Source organism: Ranitomeya variabilis, chromosome 7, assembly GCF_051348905.1.
Source record: "Ranitomeya variabilis isolate aRanVar5 chromosome 7, aRanVar5.hap1, whole genome shotgun sequence".
NCBI classification, from domain to species: Eukaryota; Metazoa; Chordata; class Amphibia; order Anura; family Dendrobatidae; genus Ranitomeya; species Ranitomeya variabilis.
The window spans coordinates 166184123-166209425 of NC_135238.1; the positions used below are offsets into that span (position 1 = coordinate 166184123).

The following is a 25303-nucleotide window of genomic DNA, read 5'->3' on the forward strand; positions in this document are numbered from 1 at the left end:
ATATGCTATGTGGGCTGTTATACACTGTGGGCTGTGCTATATACTATGTGGCTGTGCTATATACTCCTTGGGCTGTGCTATATACTACATGGCTGTGCTATATACTCCGTGGGCTGTGCTATATACTACGTGGCTGTGCTATATACTATGTGGTTGTGCTATATACTACGTGGCTGTGCTATATACTACATGGGCTGTGTTATACACTACGTGGCTGTGCTATGTACTCCGTGGGCTGTGCTATATACTACGTGGCTGTGCTATATACTACGTGGTTGTGCTATATACTATGTGGCTGTGCAATATACTACGTGGCTGTGCAATATACTACGTGGCCTGTTGTATACTACATGGCCGGCTGCGAACAATCAGCGAATGGCGCAGTCCGGCCGAATCCTGTGTATTCAATGTATTATTCTAAAATCTTCATAAATAAACTACATATGCAGCGCCCCAGAGTCCTGGTCGTTGCAGTACTGTGGCTCCGCCACTAAGGGGAGCCATGGTGCGTTCGATGGCACTGAAGGAGTTCCTCCAATCAGGTATCACAGACACCAATATGTTTCACAGCTGGGCCTCCGGGGGGAGCTAAGGGTGCTATTCATTAGGCCACTCCCCACCATAGTGGGTAAACTGGGGGTCAGGCAGGAAGTTAGAAGAAAAAGCTGACTGGATCGAACGAAGCAACACCTAGTGAGAGAGGGTGTTGTGGAGGAAGAGACAGTAGGGTCTCTGCCAGGGGTGGGATCCTGGCAGAGGCTTGGCATTGAAAGAACGTAACGGGACCGTGCCTGCTCAGAATAGCGGCGGTGCCCTAAGAAAGGATTAGAAGCGAGATAGATTGTGCTGAGTGAGAAACGAAATCAAGCAGAAGGAGAATACCAGCAGGGGTTTTGTTGAAAGAGGCAGCACCTTGCTGAGGCGCATTACCGGTGGCCGGAACGCCGAGGGAGTGGAATAATATACAGCTTTAAGCCATACTCCAAACAGCGGCAGGACAGTCAGTCTCAGGCGGGCTGTCTACCACATATCACCTATGAAGTCTTGGGGGGCAATTGCGGGAGAGGGGCGTCTCTAGGGTCCCGGAAGAACTCCAGGCCTACCTGACAAACGGGTGCCGTTCTTACTGTAACATCAGGAAGGGACGGAAGATTAGCAGAAGATCAGTTAATCGAGTTGTGAGGGAACTTAAGAAACAGACACAACAGTTGTGGGGTACTTTCCGTAAGCACAGCAGGGAAGGACTACAACACAAAGCGCTAAGAAGGAAGGCACTGATTTCCACCTGTGAGGAGAACTCTGGAGGTGCCATTGGACCGGCCGGACTTGCGCAGCCTGGTGGGCCGGATTCCGGACTGAGGACCGAGAGATCTCCAGTAAAGAGGTAAAGAGACTGCAACCTGGTGTCCTCGTTATTTACCGCGACCTGCACCCCACAACTGCACCGCTACACCACCGTTAACAGCACCTATTTACAACGGACGTCCCCCACTGACAAACAGGGCCACGGACCGGGTCTAGCCACCGTGACAACCCCAGGACTGAGATCCCAGAGGCCCGGCTCCGGGTACCCCTCGGCCCTGCGGCAGTGTGGGGGCGCTCCGCAACTTGGCGTCACGAACAGGATCTACTTAAGCCTGAAGAATCAGGTCATGTGTGCCTAGAGACTGTGATTTGTTGTGCTTGGACTGTACTTTATTGAGAGGACTGTGTGTTGTGTCACTTGCCGCCAAAAGTTCGCGCCAAAACCGCCGCCATTACAGCGCTAAGGAGAGCGCAGGAGAAGAAGAAGGGCGTGGAAGTGGGCGTGAACAAGCTGAAGAGCGCGAAAGACAATGGCCGCCCAGTCTAAATATCTCGGCCCCTTGAGGACGTGTCCGTCAGCAGCCGAGATCCACCTCTTGATCCTCAATGGTGGGCAGAGACAGAGAAAACGAAACCGCCCACGAAGGAGAGGGCGGGAAAAGGACCAGGAAGAAGAAGTGAGCGACATGGAGGACGCCATGGCGAGCCGCCCGGAGCCGGAGCGTGGTGTCGGAGCAGAGGACTCCCCCAGCCACCCGGAGGGGCACCGCAACCAGGCCTCCACCGCTGATGCTGAATTCCTGCAGGCCGGAGTGGACGAGCTCAGCGACCGACCCCGGCGGACGCAGCTGAGCACTGAGGCTGGGTGGAAGAAGGCCATCATCAGGAGCCTCACCAGACATCCGTCGGCAGCCTCATCTGGCCCGGAGCAGGGAAGAAGTTCCAGCACTTTGAAGCCGGAAAGCGGGACACTGCAAGCAGAGATGACAACGCCGCAGCACAAGGCCCTGCAACCAGCGTTCCAGACCCCAGCGGAGGCAGAGCAGACCAGCACCGGAGGAACCGCATCTGAAGCAGGTATGAAGGACGACCCTGCCCTGACAACTGACACCCCTCCCGCGACTGCTAGTGCCACAGCTGCTGACCCCGTTCCAGTGACTGATCTTGCAGCGGCCGCTACCTCTGCTGCAGCAAATGCCCATACTCAAGCTGCGCAGACGTCCATCGCTGCGCATGATTTAACCATACATGAAGGACGGATTAACGGCGTTTGTCCAGCACTGGGTGTAACCCTGGACCTCACTTTGCCCAGGCCAAGAAGGGTTAAGTGCCAGGTGCAGCCCTGGAAGCCGTCCAACTAAGCCTCGGAAACCTGAAACTGTAAATAGTTACTGTTTGTTCTTTAAGTTGCTGCTAAACCCGTCCAGGGTAAACTTTAAAAAGGTGACCCCTTTGTTGACCCGGGGTCACTATTGTTGTTTTCTTGAAGTTTTGCACAAAGTTACACAAACTGCGAAATCATGGACTGTGCATGATTTGAACTTTCTTGTAAATAGTTTGCACCTTCTTAAAGGTGCTTCCTACTGGTTTTGTTTAAAGACATTTTGCGAAGATACCATTCCGGAGCCTTTGCATGGACTGGTAGGCTGAGAAGAAGAGCTACCTCAGAAAGACTTGATCTCCTCTTAAAGGGGAGGTTAGAATTGAACTTGAAAGTGATACTGTTTTAGAACAGTAATGTCGAGATAATGCTTTGAAGAAAATGTAACTGTTTTTCATGAAAAAGTTATGTGTGTTTAATTTGTTTAAAATGTGAAACCTAGATAATGTTCTTTGAAGAGAAAGATGCAGAAAGCCCGTAGGGGTAGATGTAGAGTTCCGTTTAACTGAAAGTAAAGAAGTAATAACGAAGGTGAGGATAGAAGGTAAACCCTGCGTCCCCATAGAAAGTTAGTTCGCTACTAAGGACAGAAAGTAGACCCGTAGGGGTTAGTGAGTGAGTCCTTATAGGAGCCAAGCAGAGTGGGCTCCATGCTCTCAAATTGAAAGGAATGTTATGTCTATACTATGTATAGTAGAGAAAGGCAGTAGGCCCTGGCTGAACAGGGCGGTCCTGTAAAAGAAAGGAGAGGCAGTAGGTCTGGTGCCATAGGGACAGGCGGTCCTGCAGGTTCAAAGTAGGAGAATGTGAAGTTACCTTGCCCTGTAATGTGATTATAGGAAGGCCTTTGATAAACTAAGAGTGTATGTTTCTTAAAGGCAATGTTAATTTATTGTTCTAGCATTTGCACTTAGTAGAATACCCGGTTGGGTAGTGAGAGTTAATTGTAGCCTGTTGCTATGATATTTGATTATGTTTTGTAACGTTAAAAGTGTCCTCACCTCCCGTAAAGGGAAGCCTGTTCAAGTATGCTTATTGTTTTGCACTCAACAAATTTGTATGTCTTTTTGCTAACCTGTATTGTTGTTTTCTTCCCAGTCCCGGAGTACTGTGTTTAACCAGGGGGGAGTGCAGCGCCCCAGAGTCCTGGTCGTTGCAGTACTGTGGCTCCGCCACTAAGGGGAGCCATGGTGCGTTCGATGGCACTGAAGGAGTTCCTCCAATCAGGTATCACAGACACCAATATGTTTCACAGCTGGGCCTCCGGGGGGAGCTAAGGGTGCTATTCATTAGGCCACTCCCCACCATAGTGGGTAAACTGGGGGTCAGGCAGGAAGTTAGAAGAGAAAGCTGACTGGATCGAACGAAGCAACACCTAGTGAGAGAGGGTGTTGTGGAGGAAGAGACAGTAGGGTCTCTGCCAGGGGTGGGATCCTGGCAGAGGCTTGGCATTGAAAGAACGTAACGGGACCGTGCCTGCTCAGAATAGCGGCGGTGCCCTAAGAAAGGATTAGAAGCGAGATAGATTGTGCTGAGTGAGAAACGAAATCAAGCAGAAGGAGAATACCAGCAGGGGTTTTGTTGAAAGAGGCAGCACCTTGCTGAGGCGCATTACCGGTGGCCGGAACGCCGAGGGAGTGGAATAATATACAGCTTTAAGCCATACTCCAAACAGCGGCAGGACAGTCAGTCTCAGGCGGGCTGTCTACCACATATCACCTATGAAGTCTTGGGGGGCAATTGCGGGAGAGGGGCGTCTCTAGGGTCCCGGAAGAACTCCAGGCCTACCTGACAAACGGGTGCCGTTCTTACTGTAACATCAGGAAGGGACGGAAGATTAGCAGAAGATCAGTTAATCGAGTTGTGAGGGAACTTAAGAAACAGACACAACAGTTGTGGGGTACTTTCCGTAAGCACAGCAGGGAAGGACTACAACACAAAGCGCTAAGAAGGAAGGCACTGATTTCCACCTGTGAGGAGAACTCTGGAGGTGCCATTGGACCGGCCGGACTTGCGCAGCCTGGTGGGCCGGATTCCGGACTGAGGACCGAGAGATCTCCAGTAAAGAGGTAAAGAGACTGCAACCTGGTGTCCTCGTTATTTACCGCGACCTGCACCCCACAACTGCACCGCTACACCACCGTTAACAGCACCTATTTACAACGGACGTCCCCCACTGACAGACAGGGCCACGGACCGGGTCTAGCCACCGTGACAACCCCAGGACTGAGATCCCAGAGGCCCGGCTCCGGGTACCCCTCGGCCCTGCGGCGGTGTGGGGGCGCTCCGCACATACATATTCTAGAATACCCGATGTGTTAGAATCAGGCTACCATCTATATATATATATAATTGTCTAAGGGGTACTTCCGTCTTTCTGTCTGTCTATCTTTCTGTCGGCAACTTCTGTCACGGAAATCCCGCGTCGCTGATTGGTCGCGCCAGCTGCCTGTCATGGGTGCTGCGACCAATCAGCGACAGCCACAGTCCGATTAGTCCCTCCCTATTCCCCTGCAGTCAGTGCCCGGCGCCCGCTCCATACTCCCTGTTCACACAGGGTTAATGCCAGCGGTAACGGACCGCGTTATGCCGCGGGTAACTCACTCCGTTGCCGCCGCTATTAACCCTGTGTGACCAAGTTTTTACTATTGATGCTGCCTATGCAGCGTCAATAGTAATAACATCTAATGTTAAAAATAATAAAAAATCATTATATACTCACCTTCCGCCGCCTTTCCCGCTCCTCGCGACGCTCCTGTGACTGGTCCATGCAAGCGGCAGGTTCCGTTGGCAAGGATGGTCTGCGAGAAGGACCTGCCATGACGTCACGGTCATGTGACCGCGACGTCATCACACCCTGGGACCGGAAGCTGCCGCCTGCACCGAACACAGGCGACAGAACTACAAGGGGCCCCTCGGAAGGTGAGTATATCTTTATTTTTTATTTTTTAACCTGTGACATACGTGGCTGGGCAATATACTACATAGCTGAGCAATATACTACGTGGCTGGGCAATATACTACGTGGCTGGGCAATATACTATGTGGCTGGGCAATATACTACGTGGCTCTGTTCTGTATACTACGTCACTGGGCAATATACTACCTGACTGGCCAATATATTATGTGGCTGGGCAATTTACTATGTGGCTCTGTGCTGTATACTACATCGATGTGCAATATACTACGTGGCCCTGTGCTGTATACTACGTCACTGGGCAATATACTACGTGGCTGGGCAATATACTACGTAACTGGGCAATATACTTCATAACTGGGCAATATACTACGTAACTGGGCAATATACTACGTGGGCTGTGCAATATACTACATGGCTGGGCAATATACTATGTGGCTGGGCAATATACTACGTAACTAGGCAATATACTACAGTATGTGGGCTGTGCAATATACTACTAGGACATACATATTCTAGAATACCCGATGTGTTAGAATAGGGCCACCATCTAGTTTAGTATAACTAAATGCATCACAGATTTAGGAACTCTATAGCTTTTAGGAGTATCCTAAAACGTAAAGAAGGTAGAAAGAAGGATACATAACTATTTTTTATGTTTTTATGTAATCCACTGGCTAACATGGTACTATGTAAAGATACGTCCTCTTCCTTTTCTATGGTGGGGGGGATGTTTCTCACTGTTATGACATCATGTCCTTGGACCCTCCTTATTATTAAAAAGCCAATCAACAGCTGCAGCCCTCCAGCATTGCCCACAGCTCAGTCTATACTGAGCCTCACAGTAGGAATGCAGTCATACAGATAAGCAGGCAGCACACAGATGCAACCTTGGAAGGAAGAAGGGGAAACAATCCTATACACATCTGATCCTTCATAAGAATATAAAGACAAAAATCCTGCATCTATTCAGTCCAGACAAGTAAGCAGTAAATTTATTTTCTGTTTTATAGTATAATATGGAAATGCTGTTCAAAGGTTGTGAGTTTTTTGCCTCAGTATTTGTAAGCCCAAACCAGGAGTGGAGCAGTCGGAGGAAAAACATTATAGAAACATGTGCAGCACGCATGCAGTTTTCACCTACTCCTAGTTTCGGTTTACAAATACAGATGTAAAATATCGAAAGTGTGAATGTGGTCTTAGACCTTTTGGAACCTTACCACGTGTCTTATCCGCTATGTGACTGATGATTTTATCCTGTTTCAAAACTGAGTAGTGCAGATATAAGAAATGCATTGTGCACATGGTGCTGAAATGCTTTTGTTTAGATGCAAAATGTTCTTGGGTGTTGCTAAACATTGCAAATTGTTTTGGGACCCTTTTCATCCACTTTTTTTCTTCTGTGCTTTTGGGATAACAACAACAAACATTTGATTCACACTTTTCTCACAAATGGTTTCAGTGCAGAAGGAACAAAGAATTCATGAAGGAAACCTTATAAAGAGCATGGAAGTGTTTGTGGCTCCACAGCATGTCCAACAGCTGACCCACCCGCTGTGTGGAGACAGCCTAGGGTTTAGTTTTGCACACAATGCTTTTCAGAAAATACAGAGGGGTTTTGAAGCTTTTTCTGTAGGACTTGAAAAATGCATGGACAAGATGTAAAAATAAAAAAAAATGCTTTGAAAAACACTAGAAATTGCAATGCTGAAAAACAGAGTGATTGAAGGAGGCTTATGGGGCAGATTTGTTAGATTTCAGTAACTGCACCATTTAGGTGAAGGTTTGCAGAAATCCATGCGCATGATACTCTACGCACCTGTGTAAGATTTTAATAATAATAATCTTTATTTTTATATAGCGCTAACATATTCCGCAGCGCTTTACAGCTTTGCACACATTATCATCGCTGTCCCCAATGGGGCTCACAATCTAAATTCCCTATCAGTATGTCTTTGGATTTTGAACTAGAAACTGCAGTAAACTGATAATACCCCGTGCAATTTTTTATCACACATTCAAAGTTTCACTCCTTACACCCTTGAGGCACATGCCTTGCACTGACCAGTCTGGATGGATGCAGTGGCATTTTTGCCAACATAAGAACCCAATGCAAAAAAAGGTATATTACACAGTACTTCTTGGCATAGGCTGCAGTACTGCACATCTGCCAAATGGAGACTAAATGAATATTCTCTTGGCCTCTTTCTGGTAATGGGGGGGCCTATATGAATGTTAGCGAACATTTGCCCTAGCCCCCCCCCCCTCTCTCCCTTCCCCTTCTGCCGCCAAAATGTTTGTATAGCAACCTTACCCTGCATTCTAACAAGCCCTTTTACGTGGCTTTGTGACTGCTGAATTACGGTAATATATAAATAACTTTGAAGCTCTCTCTCTTTTTCAAATTAGTAGTTGACTAGTTGAGGGGGAAAATGCTTGGTTGGAGGAGCATTGATTACCCCGGGCTACTATGCCCCCCCCCCCCAAAAAAAAAAATAAAATAATGCAATCAGGCGTGATTTACAAGAGAGATGTCACTGCCGGAACTCTGGAAATATTGAGCATAAGGCTGGCATCACACTTAACGTATGAAAAACCGGTCTGTTTCTCTCCGCCAAGAGTCGCACAAATCTCCGTATGGTCATCCGTGTGTTATGCGTCTGCAATGCGATAAGATTTTCTCACATCTATATATCCGTATGACATGCGTATAGCTTTACTTTTCTCACTGCTTTTCCCCAATGAATTTAATGGTTCAATGGGCTGAAATGAGGAAAATGTGTGCGTATTCTCGCAAGTCACACTGATGGTCCTTGTGGTGTCTGATTTTTTTTTTTTGTTTGTTTGTTTTCCTCGCACCCATAGACTTGGCAGATATACACGTAAAATTGCAGCATGCTGCAATTTTCACTGGCACGTAGAATACATCCAAGAAAAAAACTGGTGATTTGAGCTTCCTTATAGATTAACACTGGTCCGAGTGCTATGCAATGTTTTTTCTCATAGCACTTGTCCATATTATATGCTAGTGTGACTCCGGCCTAAATGCAATATTCTCCATCCTTGGGAATGTGCAATGCAGCCAGGTGTACTTCCCAGGCTTAAAGGGAACCTGTCACCCTAAAATCGAATTTGTGCTAAGCCCACCAGCATCAGGGTCTTATCTACAGCATTCTGTAATGCTGCAGATAAGCCCCCCATGTATCCGGAAAGATGAGAAAAAGAGGTTATATTTTATACTCACCCAGGGGCAGTTCGGTCCGATGGGCTCCTATCTTCATAGGATGAAGCGAACTGCAGCGGGACCGCCCCTGGGTGAGTATAATCTAACCTCTTTTTCTCATCTTCAGGATACATTGGGGGCTTAAGGCCCCGTCTCACTAAGCGATTTACCAACGATCACGACCAGCGATACGACCTGGCCGTGATCGTTGGTAAGTCGCTGTGTGGTCGCTGGGGAGCTGTCACACAGACAGCTCTCTCCAGCGACCAACGATCAGGGGAACGACTTCGGCATCGTTGAAACTGTCTTCAACGATGCCGAAGTCCCCCTGCAGCACCCAGGTAACCAGGGTAAACATCGGGTTACTAAGCGCAGGGCCGCGCTTAGTAACCCGATGTTTACCCTGGTTACCAAAAAAAACAAACACTACATACTCGCCTTTCGGTGTCCAGGTCCCTTGCCGTCTGCTTCCTGCTCTGACTGAGATCCGGCCGTACAGTGAGAGCAGAGCGCAGCGCTGCGCTCCCGCTGTACGGCCGGGAGTCAGTGAGAGCAGGAAGCAGACGGCAAGGGACCTGGACACCGAAAGGCGAGTATGTACTGTTTGTTTTTTTGTACATTTACGCTGGTAACCAGGGTAAACATCGGGTTACTAAGCGCGGCCCTGCGCTTAGTAACCCGATGTTTACCCTGGTTACCAGTGAAGACATCGCTGGATCGGTGTCACACACACCGATTCAGCGATGTCAGCGGGGCCTCAACGACCAAAAAAAGGTCCAGGCCATTCCGACACGACCAGCGATCTCGCAGCAGGGGCCTGATCGCTGGTACGTGTCACACATAGCGAGATCGCTATGGAGGTCGCTGTTGCGTCACAAAACTAGTGACTCAGCAGCGATCTCGCTAGCGATCTCGCTATGTGAGACGGGGCCTTTATCTACAGCATTACAGAATGCTACAGATAAGCCCCTGATGCCTTTGGGCTTAGCTTATCTTCCATTTTGGGGGTGACAGGTTCACTTCAAAGAGGTTGTCCTCTATCTTTACATAGGTCATCAATACTCAGTTGCAGAGCTGGCCATCTTCTGATATGGTGTTATTGCCAGACTCATCGCTGGCTCCCGTCTGAGGCTAAAGCTTGGTACTGTAATGCTGACAGGAGCCAGCTATGAGAGCCCACAATAACCCTGTTAGCGTGGCTGCAGAGTGCACTCACAAGACATGACCCTGCTCAGTATGGAAATTGAGGGGACATAACGGTACACTCAACCCTTTGGTCACACCAAGGATGCACTGAAGCCTTTATAAAGAAGGGAAAGGGGGAAAAAAAAAAAAGTTTGTAGATACAGCTCACCCATCAAATAGATGTATATTGTTTAATCCGGTTCCTGTGCAATCCACTCCACTGTGCATGGATAAAGCTTGTGAGATATCAAGCCGCTTTATTGATAGTGAAGAAAAGTTCTCAACTCAGCAAAGCGAATTTAAAGCAAAAATACTGTGACTTCATTAAAAATAGTAGCATGGGCAGAAAAATATACTGTTAAATATGTTTTGAGTCTGACTGACTCTTAATTGTAGATACACAAAAATGACAAAACTACTGGTATAAAAACACAAATCTCACTAATTAGATGACATCCAACATTGGTAGCACCTCAATAACAAAGTATTAACCCTAGAATTTGATGTTGTGGACGTGCATATGTGTCGTAGAGACAACCGTGAAACAAAAAGAAAACCCTATAATGTAATTCTGTGCTATATAAACTGGCAGATGCTAACTCCTGTGAGTGCCATGTCACTAGGAATCTGTAGTGTGGTAACCTCATGTGGTGTGCATCAGAGGGTTGCGCTCCTGATGGTCTATAATGTACCTCACGGTGACAGAGAGCTTGGACATGAGGAGCCTCCTTCCCTCCCCAATTACACACCCAAAGGTCCACATTATATAAAAGGAAAAGGGATAACCGAGGGAGATGGGGTTTAAGATGTGCACAGTAACTGCCTCTTTAAGTAAAGGATGATGGTGGTGATGGTTGTATGAGCAGTGCACCTAGTCCCCCAATCATGAAGAACCTGTGTTGACTTGAGAAGAAAAGCTTCTTCACCAATGATAATGGGCAAGTAATTATAAATAAACAGTAGATAATGGGTGTTCAGCTTTAGGCCATGTGCACACGTTCAGTATTTTTCGCGTTTTTTTCGCATTTTTTCGCTATAAAAACGTGAAAAAAACCGCTAACATATGCCTCCCATTATTTTCAGGGTATTCCGCATTTTTTGTGCAAATGTTGCATTTTTTTTCAGCGAAAAAAATCGCATCGCGGAAAAAAAAGCAACATGTTCATTAAATTTGCGGAATTGCGCGGTTCCGCACACCTAGGAATGCATTGATCTGCTTACTTCCCGCATGGGGCTGTGCACACCATGCGGGAAGTAAGCAGATTATGTGCGGTTGGTAGCCAGTGTGGAGGAGAGGAGACTCTCCTCCACGGACTGGGCACCGTATAATTAGTAAAAAAAAAAAAAAATTAAAATAAAAAATAGTGATATACTCACCTTCGATGGCCCCCGGAGTCTTCCCGCCTCTCAGGTGCACGCTGCCGCTTCCGTTCCTATAGCTGGTGTGTGGTGAAGGACCTGCGATGACGTCGCGGTCTTGTGATTGGTCGCGAGACCGGTCATGTGACCGCGACGTCATCCAAGGTCCTGCACACACATCATCTATAGGAACGGACGCCGCTGAGGAGATCGGCTGTCTGCAGGTGAGTATAACCATTTTTTTTTATTACTTTTAAACATTCTATCTTTTACTATTGATGCTGCATAGGCTGCATCTATAGTAAAAAGTTGGTCACACTTGTCAAACACTGTTTGACAAGTGTGACCAACCTGTCAGTCAGTTTTCCAAGCGATGCTACAGATCGCTTGGAAAACTTTAGCATTCTGCAAGCTAATTTCGCTTGCAAAATGCTAAAAAAACCGCGAAAAAAACGCAAAAAAAAAAAATGCGGATTTCTTGCAGAAAATTTCCAGTTTTCTTCAGGAAATTTCTGCAAGAAATCCTGACGTGTGCACATAGCCTGAGAATAAGGGTATGTGCCCACGTTGCAGAATCTAAGCTGAATTTTCCTCATCAAAACCAGACTCCTTTGCCAGGAAATCCGCTCACGTTTTTATCTAGTTTTTCTCGCTTTTTTATTTTCATGCGTCCCAATAAAAGTCTATGGCGGTGGAATTGCCGCAATTCCACAAAATTAATGAACATGCTGTGTTTTTTTTCCGCGATGCGTTTCCCCTGGAGAAAAAAAACGCAGCTTGGGCACAACAATTGAAGAATGCCATAAAGAATAATGGGATGTGTGTCTTTTTTTTTTTTGTTAGCGTTTCTGCAGCGGAAAAACGCAGCAAAAATGCAACGTGGGCACATAGCCTAACAGTTAAAGATGAACTGTACAGGCAGAGCTCTGTGAGACCCATGTTTCATCACATCACTGTGTTCCTTCCTTGGGGCTGAGCTGTGCTTCTGCTCTGAGGCCGGTTTCACACGTCAGTGGCAGGAAACTGTCACCTCACGTACCGGAGACACTGACACACGTAGACCCATAAAAATCAATGCATCTGTGCAGATGTCATTGATTTTTTGCGGACCGTGTCTCCGTGTGCCAAGCAAGGAGACATGTCAGTGTTCGTGGGAGCGCACGTATTACACGGACCCATTAAAGTCAATGGGTCCGTGTAAAACACGGACCACACACGGACCTTCTCCGTTTGCAGTCCGTGTGGCGTGCAGGAGACAGCGCTACAGTAAGCGCTGTCCCCCCCCCACTGGTGCTGAAGCCGCGATTCATATGTTCCCTGCAGCAGCGTTTGCTGCAGAGAAAATATGAATAATAGTGTTTAAAATAAAGATCTATGTGTCTGCCGCCCTCCCACCCCCTGTGCGCCCCCCCGCTGTTCTGAAAATACTCACCCGCTCCCTCGCAGTGTTCTGTGCTGGCCGCCCCTTCTACTGTATGCGGTCACGTGGGGCCGACGATTAGTCATGAATATGTGGCTCCACCTCCCATAGGGGTGGAGCCGCCTATTCCTGACTGTAAATGAGCGGCCCCACGTGACCGCATACAGGAGAAGATGGGGCCAGACCAGGAAGCAGCGACAGCCAACGAGAGAGAGGGTGAGTATTTTCAGAACAGCGGGGGGGCGCACAGGGGGTGGGGGGGCGGCGGCACATAGATCTTTATTTTAAACAATATTATTCATATTTTCTCTGCAGCAAACGCTGCTGCAGGGAACATATGAATTGCGGATTCAGCACCAGATGCTGGTAGTACGTGTGGTACCCAGCACGGTGCGTGTGGTACCCAGTGGGCACACGGGCGGCACACGTGTGCCACACTGATGTTCACCAGAAATGCAGGGGCACACGGACACGGATAATTCCAGTACCGGAATTATCTGGACGTGTGGGACAGCCCTGAGGCAGTGATTCCTCCTAGAGAAGGAAGGGGAAGTCAGGGGAAGAAACCAGGGTAAACATCGGGTTACTAAGTGCAGGGCCGCGCTTAGTAACCCGATATTTACCCTGGTTACCATTGTAAAAGTAAAAAACAAAAACATTACATACTCACATTCTGATGTCTGTCACGTCCCCCGCCGGCATCCACAGGGTTACGCGCTGCTGCTCAGCTTTCTGCGCTGAATGTGTCAGCGCCGGCAGTAAAGCAGAGCACAGCGGTGACGTCACCGCTGTGCTCTGCTTTACGGCCGGTGCTGACAGTCAGTGCAGGAAGCTCTGAGCAGCAGCGCGTAACCCTGTGGACGCTGGGAGACGTGAAAGACATCAGAATGTGAGTATGTAGTGTTTTTGTTTTTTTTACTTTTACAATGGTAGCCAGGGTAAATATCGGGTTACTAAGCGCGGCCCTGCGCTTAGTAACCCGATATTTACCCTGGTTACAAGTGAACACATCACTGGATCGGCGTCACACACGCCGATACAGCGGGTGATCAGCGACGAAATAAAGTTCTGGACTTCTAGCTCCGACCAGCGATATCACAGCGGGATCCAGATCGCTGCTGCGTGTCAAACACAACGAGATCGCTATCCAGGACGCTGCAACGTCACGGATCGTCGTCGTTCTCGCTGCAAAGTCGCTTAGTGTGAAGGTACCTTTACTGCCTGACAGGATTTAGCTCCTCCCACTCTTAAAGCTTTAGTCTTTGGCTGACTGCCCAGGGTAGGTTGTTCCCGAAGCTTCTGCACACCAAGCAGAGCTGGGTCACATGGTCAGGCCTCTGTGGGGAAGATTAACTTTTTTGTGTTGCCTGTGTGCAGGTCGGTCACAATGCGTTACAACATACAGTTTACTCATCCATCCGGTATGTCATGGAGGTGGCCACTTTGTGAGATACAACAGTAGCGCATTAACATTGCTAATCACAGGTATTGAAAAGTTATTATGTCGTGTTAGTACAAGCTGACATCCACTATGTTTTCTAAATACTTTGTATCGTTATAAGTCTGTTGTGCACTAACATTGTTTATTATTAGTGATGAGCGAACGTGCTGGGATAAAGTGTTAACTGAGCATGCTTGGGTCGTAACCGAGTGTCTTTGGTGTGCTCGAAAAATATGTTCGAGTCCCCAATCCTGCATGTCTCGGGGCTGTCGAACATCCGCAACACATTGAGTAATTCCTGCATGTGTTGCGGCTGTTGAACAGCCCTGAGACATGCAGCTGCGGGGACTTGAACATATTATTCGAGCACGCCAAAGTCACACAGTTAGGACCCGAGCATGCTCCGATAACACCTCATCTAAGCATGTTCACTCATCACTATTTATTATAGCTTTTGCACAGAAAATATAGAGTGCCAGCATAATGTGAAATCAACAATCTCTTATGAATACTTTGCATCAGTGTGACACTGTTAGGTCAGGTGCACATGATGCGGAGCTAGCAGCGCTTTGGAGTTGGCGTATGTTCGCTGCGTCCAAAGTGCTGCCTTCTATTGAATGCAGGTAAATCCGGCATGTGCTCATTGAACCATATGGATTAACTGCATCCAATACATTCTACGGGTGAAATTTTGCAACTTTATGCAAGAGAAAGACATGCTGGTCTAGAAAGACGCGCCTCATGTCTGTATCTGCGGGTGATCTGCAGGCATCTGTGGACATGTGATTTTCTAGAAATCCCCCTCCACTGTGCTGTAACATCTGGACGCTGCAGGTTTGATGCAGCAGAAGTACACAGCGTCCAACCCACAGCATTTACTGATCGTGTGAACATACCCTTATACAGTATGTTAGATAAAGAGGATTTCTGCTTTTTTTTTTTTTTTTTTTGTCATTGATGACTTATCCTTAAGGCAATTTTCACTCAGTAGCAAGTTTGTAAGCATCAGCAAAAACTAGCAGGGGAACAAAGACAGTAAAGAACCGTAATGGAAAAATGTGCGTTTCTTCTTTGTTTAGGACCCACTTCTTCTTTTATCTTACAAATATAGATACAAAATGCTGACTAATAATGCAATGTGGAAATTCGTGCACTTTTACTTGCTTTCTTGATTGATTTTTGGTCTTTCGTAAAAATATGAACAGAAAAAAGGAGAAAAAAGCCAACTCACTTAATGAAATACCGGTGCACGGAGAGCCATCCTGGTCAGACGTAAATGCATAATGAAGAAAAAAGTTGACCTCCAGCGATAAAATTACCAAATTTGTTTATTCAAAAATATCTTTAAAATTCCATTAAGGATTCCGGGACACAAAACATCAGACAGATGAAAGAGCGACGCGTTTCGATCAACACAGTGATCCTCGGCCGCACATCCGCCTCTAGCTCCGCCTACTTCTGCATGTGGCCTGCGTACCTATCTTTAACATTAGGTACGCAGGTCGTGGCTCTGTATGCAGATGCTTCCGCATGCGTTGTTTTGACGATGAGGCGACCAGCGTAGGACGCAGCTTGTAGCAATTTTTTTTTTTTTCTCCGCATCGTCAAAACGACGCATGCGGAAGCATCCGCATACAGCGGCACGACCTGCGTACCTAATGTTAAAGATAGGTACGCAGGCCGCATGCAGAAGTAGGCAGAGCTAGAGGCGGATGTGCGGCTGAGGGCGGGGCTTCACGGAGGAAGTCTGCAGCCCTCCTCAGCTCCTCAAAACGCTAGTGTGAAACTAGCCTTATAGAGATTCTTTCTTAGGCCACATTCACACATGCAGTATTTTACATCAGTATTTGTTCCAATCCTGATTTTGGCTTACAATCAGAAGAAAAGTATAATAGAAACACGTCACCACTCCTGTATTTATCACCCACTCCTGGTTTTGACTTACAAATGCTGATATAAAATACTGACCAAATACTGCAAGTGGCCTTAAAGTCAGTATTATGTGCAGACTATCACACTTCTTTTATTTAGTGCTACAGTAGTAAAACACACTACATTTTTTTTGGCCAATGTTTTGTGGCTTCTTCTCACGATCTACAGTACAGACAAAACATTTGGACACACCTTCTCATTTATAGATTTTTCTATATTTTCATGACTATGAAAATTGTAAATTCACACAGAAGGCATCAAATGAATTAACACATGTGGAATTATATACGTAACAGTAAAGTGTGAAACAACTGAAAATGTCTTGTATTCTAGGTTCTTCAAAGTAGCCACCTGTTTTCACTTCACAGGTGTGCCCTGTCAGGTTTAATAAATGGGATTTCTTGCCTTACAAATGGGGTTTGGACCATCAGTTGTGTTGAGCAGAAGTCTGGTGGATACACAGCTGATAGTCCTACGGAATAGACTGTAAGAATTTATATTATGGCAAGAAAAAAGCAGCTAAATAAAGAAAAATGAGTGGCCATCATTACTAAGAAATGAAGGTGTCAGTCTGAAAAATTGGGGAAACTTTGAAAGTGTCCCCAATTGCAGTTGCGAAAACCATCAAGCGCTACAAAGAAACTGGCTCACGTGAGGACCGCCCCAGGCAAGGAAGACCCAAGAGTCACCTCTGCTTCTGAGGATGTTTATCCGAGTCACCAGCCTCAGAAATCGCAGGTTAACAGCAGCTCAGATTAGAGACCAGGTCAATGCCACACAGAGTTCTAGCAGCAGACACATCTCTACAACAACTGTTAAGAGGAGACTTTGTACAGCAGGCCTTCATGGTAAAATAGCTGCTAGGAAACCACTGCGAAGGACAGGCAAAAAGCATAAGAGACTTGTTTGGGCTAAAGAACACAAGGAATGGACATTAGACCAGTGGAAATCTGTGCTTTGGTCTGATGAGTCCAAATTTGAGATCATTGGTTCCAACCACCGTGTCTTTGTGCAACGCAGAAAAGTTGAATGGATGGACTCTACATGCCTGGTTCCCACCGTGAAGCATGGAGGAGGAGGTGTGATGGTGTAGGGGTTCTTTGCTGGTGACACTGTTGTGGATTTATTCAAAATTGAAGGCATACTGAACCAGCATGGCTACCACAGCATCTTGCAGCGGCATGCTATTCCATCCGGTTTGCGTTTTAGGTTGACCATCATTTATTTTTCAACAGGACAATGACCCCAAACACACCTCCAGGCTGTGCAAGGGCTAATTGACCGAGAAGGAGAGTGATGGGGTGCTACGCCAGATGACCTGGCCTCCAGTCACCAGACCTGAACCCAATCGAGATGGTTTGGGGTGAGATGGACCACAGAGTGAAGGCAAAAGGGCCAACAAGTGGTAAGCATTTCTGGGAACTCCTTCAAGATTGTTGGAAAACCATTCCCGGTGACTAGCCCTTGAAGCTCATCAAGAGAATGCCAAGAGTGTGCAAAGCAGTCATCAAAGCAAAAGGTGGCTTAAACCAGGAATTGGTGACTAACAAAACTAATCTTTTATTAGGTCCCAGCGGCTTCTCCGCACCCATGTTTTCTTGACTGACAGATCTCTCCTTGTGATTGTATAGTAAAAGACCTGTCAGTCAAGCAAAACAGTGAATTTCTACTGAGCAGATGCCAGCTGTGCTACACTGTCAGCATGTGTCTGTCACTGCAGTAACAATAGCTAGCGCAGATTGCTGCTTTTTTAGGATTTAAATACTGCAGTCAGTCAAGGATAGTGGCATTTTTTGTAGCACAATCACAAGCACGGTTGTGCGCCTCCTTCCCCAATGTGATTGCGGGGTGTCGATGAGTTACCTAAGCAGGAGAGTCTCCCATCCATGCAATGCTGTCCCTTTTATTAAACTCAACATATGCAATTAATTTCAGAAAATAGATGACCGCCAATATACCGTGTTTTTCTGACCATATGACGCACTTTTTGTTCTCTAAATTTGGGAGGAAAGTGTGGGTGCATCTTATGGTAGGGATGTAACGTGGGGAGGGGGCCAGCAGTGAGTGGGATTGCACTGGGAGGCAGAAAAATGTCCCTGCCTGGCTTCAGGAATCAGCTCTGGGGAAACTACATGGTCCTGATCATTAAAGTGCAGTGAATATTCATTAGCTGCTTCCCCCGCCCACCTGTCAGCTGAGCAGTGAGCTGGGAGCAGCAAATGAATACTCCTTCACTGAAACACACATGGTTTCCCCAGCGCAGGATTCCTGCAGCAGCTGGGGAGATCTGTGTGTCCTGTGGAGGAGGCAGCAGCAGGGGGCCAGGGGAGACAAGATCACCTCATACCTGCCTGCTGGGGCTGTGCTGGATGCTGAGTGCTCCAGCACAAGGACCTGTGTGATGGCTGGAGCTTCACCTGGCAGCACAGAGCCCTCCCTCTTCTGATGTCATCACAGGTCCTGCAGACACCACACAACAATCTGCAAGCTTCCTCCTGTGCTCTGGAGAGGCAACAAGAGGGAGCGCTCTGTGGTGTCATGGGATGCTCCATCATTTTACCTCACCACAGCTGGTTGGCTGCCACAATTAAAAGGTTAGTCACTACAACACACAATAAAGCACTCTGCCACTCCTGTGGTGAACTATAACTCACAGCATGCCATAGAATCTGCAGGACATGCTGGGAGTTATAGTTCTCCCATGGGTTCTTAAAGCAGCACTCCAGTGTTATTTTTCAGTGCTGGAGTGGTGCTTTAAATATAAGTCCTGTCCCCCCATTCTTATACTCACCCTCCAGCATCTTCATATAGTACTTTACAGACACCACACTGGTGCTGTAGCTTCCGACATAATAACATACTATTATATATAATAACTACACATATAATAGTATGTTACCACCTTTTTTGCTTCAAATATTTTTTTCCCTATTTTCCACCTCTAAAACCTGGGTGCGTCTTATAGTCCGGTGCGTCTTATAGTCCGAAAAATACGGTAGACATGGATGAAAAATAACCACTTATTCAAAATTCTCTTTGAGTTGTTACAGTGAAGAGCTTTTACAGTGTATAGCATGAGCAATCAAATGGTAACAGGTTCAAGTCCTTTTTTGCCTTTTATTTGCTTATAAAACAGCAAACTTTTTTATCAATTTGTGGGAATCGTGTCAGTAATCAATTTAATACACTTTCATACACTACGATACCTGTATAATATCTATTTAATTCCCTTTAATACACTACAATAGCCGTATGATATCTATTTAACTCCCTATAAGATCAATTTGATAGTGGGCAAGGGCACCTGTCAGATTTCTTTTTGACGAGATATACCTCCCCCTTACTACTATCCCGGTTGCTTGTGCACCTTATTCTGCTAGACCTATTCCTTCCAATCAACTTTCCATTAATATGTTTGGATACAGCACTCTGTGAACAGCCAGCTTGTTTAGCAATGACCTTTTGTGGCTTACCCTCCTTGTGGAGTGTTTCCATGACTGCCTTCTGGACATCTGTCAAGTCAGCAGTCTTGTGGAGCCTACTGAGATAGGCTTAAGGTACCGTCACACTCAGCGGCGCTGCAGCGATATAGACAACGAGCCGATCGCTGCAGCATCGCTGTTTAGGTCGCTGGGGAGCTGTCACACAGACAGCTCTCTCCAGCGACCAACGATCAGGGGAACGACTTCGGCATCGTTGAAACTGTCTTCAACGATGCCGAAGTCCCCCTGCAGCACCCGGGTAACCAGGGTAAATATCGGGTTACTAAGCGCAGGGCCACGCTTAGTAACCCGATATTTACCCTGGCTACCATTGTAAAAGTAAAAAAAAAAACACTACATACTCACATTCTGATGTCTGTCACGTCCCCTGGCGTCCACAGGGTTACGTGCTGCTGCTCAGAGCTTCCTGCACTGAATGTGTCAGCGCCGGCAGTAGCAGAGCACAGCGGTGACGTCACCGCTGTGCTCTGCTTTACAGCCGGCGCTGACACATTCAGTGCAGGAAGTTCTCGGCAGCAGCGCGTAACCCTGTGGACGCCAGGGGACGTGACAGACATCAGAAGGTGAGTATGTACACTGTGTTCCAAATTATTATGCAAATAATATTTCCTCATATTTTCTCTAATTTACCTATCTGAATTGCAGTCATTGTTATTTTCCAGTCATCTACTATTCTAGTATAATTGCAATGTTTTGGAACAAACTGCCCATGAAAACAGTATCTTTTAAAAAAATAAAATAAAATAAACACTCAAAATGCATGTTCCAAATTATTATGCACAGCAGAGTTTTCAACCTTTTTTTTTTTTTTTTATTATGAACAAAAAAAAAATGGTCAATTGTGAAGTTATAAGCATTATTAGATTATTACAAAATGAAATCAAACTGTTTTCAAGTGAAAACTTTATTCTAGGTGATGTTACATTTGCACATAGGACCCCTTGTTCGAAGGAAGCTTCTGAAATCTCTCGTCCATTGAATTTGTCAGTTTTTGGATGGTTTCTGCTTCAATTGTTTTGCATGTGGACAGAATACTCTCCCAGTTGCTTAGATGTGAACTGCCTCCCGCCATCATAGACACTCCTTTTGATGATGCTCCAGAGGTTCTCAATGGAGTTGAGGTCAGGGGAAGATGGTGGCCACACCATAAGTTTGTCCTCTTTTATGCCCACAGCAGCCAGAGATGCAGATGTGTATTTTGCAGTATGAGACGCTGCATTATCATGCATGAAAATGATCTTGCTGCAGAAAGCACGGTTCTTCCTCTTGAACCATGGCAGGAAGTGTTGTTTTAGAAACTCCACATAGATTATGGAGTTCATCTTTACCCCTTCAGGGATCATAAAGGGGCCGACAATCTCTCTCCCCATGATTCCAGCCCAAAACATTACTCCACCTCCTCCTTGTTGGCGCCTTAGCCGTGTTTTCATGGGGTGTCCATCAACCTGCCATCCTCCACTCCATCCATCTGGACCATCGAGCATTGCACGGCACTCATCGGTGAACAAAACAGTTTGGAAGTCAGTCTTCATGTATCGTTTGGCCCACTGGAGCAGTTTCTGCTTGTGTGCAGTGGATAGAGGTGGTCAACAGGATGGCTTACGCACAGCTGCAAACCTCTGAAGGACCCTGCATCTTGTTGTGGGGACGTTGGAGGCACCAGCAGCTTCAAAAACTTGTCTGCTGCTATGACAAGGCATTTTTGCAGCTGCTCTTTTAACCTTATGCAATTGCCTGTTGGAAAGAGTCCAATTTTTCCTTATCAGCATGCACACGTGTGTGTGCTGGGAATCAGCTACATACTTCTTGATTGTGCGATGATCACGATGAAGTGTCTTGGCAATGTTGATTGTAGTCATGCCTTGACCTAAATACTCCACAATGTGTTGCTTCTCACCAGCCAACACATCCTTTTTCTTTACCATTTTGGCAAATAATGTAGGCTGCTTAATAATGTGGAACAGCCTTCTTAAGTAGTCTTGCCTTTATTTGGACACACCTGCCAAACTAACTTGCACAGGTATCTGCAATTGCTTTCAGTGATATAAAGAGCCCTGACACACATCACCATCATGACAAACAAAAAAGTCGCAAAGTCGCTTAGTGTGAAGGTACCTTAAGGGATCTTTTTAAATGCTTAGGAAGCCTTTGCAGGTGATAGTGTTTTGTTTTTTTAAATTATTCTAATTTACTGAGATAATAACTTTGTGGTTTTCATTGGCTGTAAGCCATAATGTTGATGATTAACAGAAATAAACATATGAAATAGATCACTGTTTGTAATGACTATATATAATGAGTTTCACCTTTTTGTATTGAAGAACTAAAATATATTAACTTTTTTATGATATTCTAGTTTAGTGAGAATCGCTTGCACATGTGTTTCTCCCGCACTGCATCCCTGAATACAGATATATACCCCACCATTAATATACTATTAGCCATGGACCAATCTAAATGTAAAGTGATAAGCAGCACTGCCCCCCCCCCCATCTCTGCCACCCAAGAAATATATAATTTATTCAGCCTCTATTACCCACGCCAATTAACCTTAAGGCTATGCGCATATGCAAGGTTTTACACTACAAGCAACGTGAATGAGATCCCTGAAGTCTCATGCACACGTTGCTTATTTTTTTTTCCTCACATTGCAGATTTAAATCTGCATAATGTCAATTTTTGCAGCGTATTTCACTCATAATGAGTGAGGGAAAATATGCAACGAAAGCACATACAAGATGTGGGAAAAAAATGTATTTTGTGCAGCGTTCTGCCTGCCTAAACATTAGGAAATGCAGACGAATTTTCTCTTGCACGTAGCCTTACTCCCTGTCCCATGTCCCCTCTCAATTATCATAAGTACTTGATAAAATCATAATTAATTTGGGGGTGAGAGAAGACATTACCTTTAAAATTCATTATGAAGTGTCCTATGCACCTTACCACCCTCTCCATTCTCCTCTCCCACCCCCCCAATACATTTTGGTTCCCTGATAGCCTTCTCCCCAATATCACAATTAATTATGACACTATCAGGGACTTGGCACCCTCCTCCACCACCCAATTCATTTTACATCCATATCGAATGTCCTCCTCCCCCACCCCATGTTCACAAGTACATTATAAGTCCCCCTTACTCCCTCCCCCACCCCATCATTGTTCTTTCACCCACCCCTCATTGTTGTGGACCTCTCCCCAGTGTATTGGTAAAAAAAAAAATTACCCCCTCTCCGTCCGTTTCCTTGCAAAATCGTCATTGCCAGAAGCAACTTTCTCTCTGACACAGGTGTGTGCTGCATGCTAACATCATCCAGCCACACAGCCTCTGTCAGACAGAAAGCGCCGGGCAGGAAGCAGAGGACAGATTCCTGCAACTCTGCTGCTATTTTCTCCTGTAGGTAGCAAAGGTGCAGCGATCGCTCCCTGCCCGCCGAACTTGAGAGCAATCTGGCCATGTTCCCCCTCAAGCTTTGGGCTTAGAGAAACAGGCTAGATTGCCTTAATTATTAGCCACCCTGCAAGGATGCCCCTCAATCCCTGGGTCCCAATGCAGCTGTGATATGTCCGCCCCCATGTCATAAAGTGGAAAGGAATTAAAAAATCATCAGGAGATTAAGGAGGAGTTATATGAACAAAAGCTGCTAACACTAATTATTTATCGTTTTTTTCAGACTATAAGACGCCTTTTTTTACCAAAAATTTTTTTGGGGAAAATGGGGCTGCGTCTTATAGTTGGAATGTACTTACCAGGAGTGTGGCGGCAGCAGCAGAAGATGGGAGATTTTGCCGGCTCTGGGCTCGGAAGAGGGGGTGTTCAATGGTCTGATGCTGCATGGTGATATGACTCCCATCGCATGGTGCAGGGGCTCCGCTGACATTTTATGAAAGCCTGGAGCCCTCATACTTCCATTGCTGCAATGTAGTGGTCTCCGGAGGCGACGCATGTGCAGATTGAGATCTTGGCAACAAGATCTCGTCCGGAGCCCCGTACCACCAAGCTCCGCCGAACCTGCCGCACCAGTCTGGAATGGAAGTCATATCATTGCCAGACCACCAAACACCCCCTGTGACCCCGCTTTACCAGCACTGCCATTCCCCCGCTCCCAGATAAGCTGAATTCTGACTGTAAGACGGACCCCCATTTGATGCAATAATTTTTTTCCTTATTTTCCTTCTGGAAATTTGGGGAACGTCTTATGGTTCGGTGCATCTTATAGTTCGAAAAATATGGTAAGTCAGACCCCTTCATCTATATTCCACTTCTTGCACGACTCTCCACAAGCATTTGACAAATGTGATCTAAAATACAAAAATACTTAGAACAATTAAAATAAAATAACAAGAAATAGAGAAATAATATACATAATTTGTGTCTTTTGGCAGATAATTGTCATCTTGGAAAGAAGAATAAAGGTTGTTAGCCAATATGGAGATAACTGAGAAGTTATTGCCGATATTTAGAGAGGCAGGCTGGCCAATAATGATCATATGGGAGCGAATTAACCATGCATACACATCGGATACTCCCCCTTTGGACTGGGGGCTTCGAAAAGAGGACTATGGCTTCCAACACTGGTATTTTAAATCCCACTATGAAAAATATACTGTGTTCTGGGACTCTGAACGCTCTTATTGGAAGGTGAACACCCCATTTGGACAAACTCTATATTTCGTTGGACCTCTGTTTATAGACAAATCAAGTAAAGGATTTAAAGTTCCTCCATGCTTTACTGTCATTGAATCAGATACCAATATTTTAGTACCTGCCAGGCGTGTTAAAGTACTGGAAAAAATGTTACAAATTACACATTTTGTTCTTAAACCTATTACTCTGAGCAATCCTGAATAAAAAAGATGATTTCCTTTCTTCAGCATTGCCTTCTGTGTCAAACCCGACATTTATGAAATGTGTACATTTTTATTCCTTTTACTTGCAAAAGTGGTGAATTTTTTGTGATACTAAAATTTGTGTGTGACATGAAAAATGCGCATTTTAGACAACACATCTTAGCTGCCAAAATTTATATAAAATAAAATGTGTTTTTTTTTTTATGTGATACTCATAGCCTCATCTGTAACTTAAAGGGAGTCTGTCAGCACAGAATGACTGTTGAAGCCAAGTAAAGGTACCGTCACACTCAGCGACACTGCAGCGATATAGACAACGAGCCGATCGCTGCAGCGTCGCTGTTTAGGTCGCTGGGGAGCTGTCACACAGACAGCTCTCTCCAGTGACCAACGATCAGGGGAACGACTTCGGCATTGTTGAAACTGAGTAGTAGAGCGTCGGGTGGTTTCGTCACACTCAATTTGACAGGTGGACACGCCCCTATCAAAGTGTATCAAAGTGTGTAACCCCACCCCTCCCCTGTCTGCTGACAGCAGCTGTGTGACTGCTCCCCCTCCCTTTTTGATATAGTTTAATATTATTATTACTGTATTTGATACAGTGTTTATTATCCCAGTAATTGTTTTATATTAGATTAATGTGCTGTATTAAAGTTTACTCTTGTTTGATAAGCCGATGATAGGGAGAATGAGCCTGTGTTTCTGCTATCACAGTGTTTAATATTGTTAATACAGTGTTTATTATCCCAGTAATACACAATGTAAGAGCTCCGTGATATTGGGATATGC

At 45.9% G+C, this 25303-nt stretch overlaps 1 long non-coding RNA gene across 1 annotated transcript; it reads left to right on the forward strand.

Annotated features, from left to right (window-relative positions):
- Positions 1-6446: 6446 nt before the first annotated feature.
- Positions 6447-24537, forward strand: LOC143784232 (uncharacterized). Its single transcript, XR_013217743.1, has 2 exons — positions 6447-6585; positions 24050-24537. It is a non-coding gene; the product is annotated as an uncharacterized LOC143784232 (long non-coding RNA).
- The last annotated feature ends 766 nt before the right edge of the window (positions 24538-25303 follow it).